The 1,861-nt window shown below is 44.9% G+C and overlaps 1 protein-coding gene across 1 annotated transcript in view; it reads left to right on the top strand.

Moving 5' to 3' along the window:
- Nucleotides 1-1,861, top strand: part of Dlg5 (discs large MAGUK scaffold protein 5) — a 112,883-nt gene that overhangs the window by 74,897 nt on the left and 36,125 nt on the right. The gene's annotated exons all lie outside the window — the stretch shown is intronic.

The raw sequence follows: 1,861 nt of genomic DNA, 5'->3' as shown, positions 1-1,861 counted from the left end.
AGAGAGAGAGAGAGAGAGAGAGAGAGAGAGAGAGAGAGAGAGAGAGACACAGAGGGACACACAGAGAGAGACACAGAGAGAGACACAGAGAGAGACACAGAGAGAGATAGAGAGAGAGACACACACACACAGAGACACACAGAGAGAGACAGGAGAGAGACAGAGAGAGACAGAGAGAGAGAGAGACACACACACAGAGAAAGAGAGACACACACAGAGAGACAGAGAGAGACAGAGAAACAGACAGAGAGAGACAGAGAAACAGAGACAGAGAGAGACAGAGAGGCAAACTCTTAGCAGTGAAGTAACAGCGGACGGTTTTCCAGGGAATTGTCGCTGTGGCTTGGTAGTCCGTTCTACTCATGTTCTGTAGATGCCCATTTGTAAGGCTGTGTGGATTACTGGGCACCTTCTTTTCAATCACAGCACCCTCCAAGAGGGCCAGTTAGGTGTGGATGGAAAATATAAAGTTCAGAGTTTATAGTTGAAATTGGCAGAGCCCAGTGACTCTTTTAGTCTGGGTTCAGACTCTACCTGGGAGGCAGCGGCTCTGCTCATCTTGTGACATTTCTAGAGCTGATATGATAAGAGGCCACTGGGGCATTCACACACGTAAGCATAGAAGACATCGATACCTCACAGTGAGTGGACTCTTTCAGAAAGGGGTGGTAGTTGCCCTTTTTTCCAATCGGCGATATCTACCAAGATCAATAGCTTCATTTATCAAATAACCTACACCAGAGGGAGCCAGATACTCTTAAGTAGTTCAGGGCTTTAGAGGCAGGCCCTTGCCCAGGAACAAGGGATGGAGTCGGGCTCGGATCCCACCAGGCAGGAGTATAGTTTATAGGTAGACTATATAGTATAGTTTATGGCACATACAAGTCTAGCACTGAAATAGAAAAGACAGAAACACCCATTTTAAGGCAAACTCTGGAAGCTCCAGAGTGTGGTTTGGAAGGAGGGTCTCCATTTTACTTGAGCCAGAGCATAGGAAAAGCACTGGCTTCTGTCTGTTCATCGTGCTTGCATTTGCAGCTTCTCTCTGCTAAATTCTCTCACTGGTGGCTTGCTACTAAGGATGTCCCTGCTGCTGCCCTGGGGACCTTCAGTCTGGAGAAGCATAGGTAGCCCCTGTGGTGACAGGCAAAATATCCTGAGTATCACTGTGGAGCATTGGATGGCACCTCACTGTTCTGGTGGGAGTGGGCTGGAGGCCCAGAAGGAGGAATAGGAGGTTAAGTAAGCATCCATAGCCGGAGAGCAGCTATCCATAGGTGCAAGCCTGGTAGCCTATCCATAGGGAGACAAAAGCAGGTCCCTTATATACCAGCTGCCAGCGTGGACAGACTTAGAAAGTGGTGTCAGTCACCACTCTGTGATAAGCGAATTTCCCCTATAGTTAAAGTTTTTAATTTTCATGAAGTCCAAGTTGTTAATTTTAAAAAATCTGTTATGTATTGTATCTGAAAAGCCTATCATGTAACCTTCAGTCAGCATCAAGGCTGTTGGTTGCCCTAGACCTGGGATTTGAACCAGAGCCTTAAGATGCTAGTCAAGCATTTTACCACCAAGCAACACCCCTAGCCTTTGACTTTTTGGGTCAGGGTCTTACCATGTAGCTAGACTGGCCTTGAACTCACCATTCTCCTGCCTCAGCCTCCTCAGTGTTGGAGTTACTGGAGTGTGCCACCACACATGGCTTTATTCAAAATGTTTTATGGCTTTCTGTCTTATATTTGAATATATGATATATTTTGAGGTAATTAAAAGGGTATGAGGTTTAGTTGAGGGGAGTTTTAACATTTATTTGAATATATATATATATATATATATATATATATATATATATATATATATA

The sequence above is a fragment of the Grammomys surdaster genome, unplaced genomic scaffold, assembly GCF_004785775.1.
Source record: "Grammomys surdaster isolate TR1022 unplaced genomic scaffold, NIH_TR_1.0 126198, whole genome shotgun sequence".
NCBI classification, from domain to species: Eukaryota; Metazoa; Chordata; class Mammalia; order Rodentia; family Muridae; genus Grammomys; species Grammomys surdaster.
Note: the sequence above shows the minus strand (reverse complement) of the source record. Positions and strands in the feature narration are given on the sequence as shown.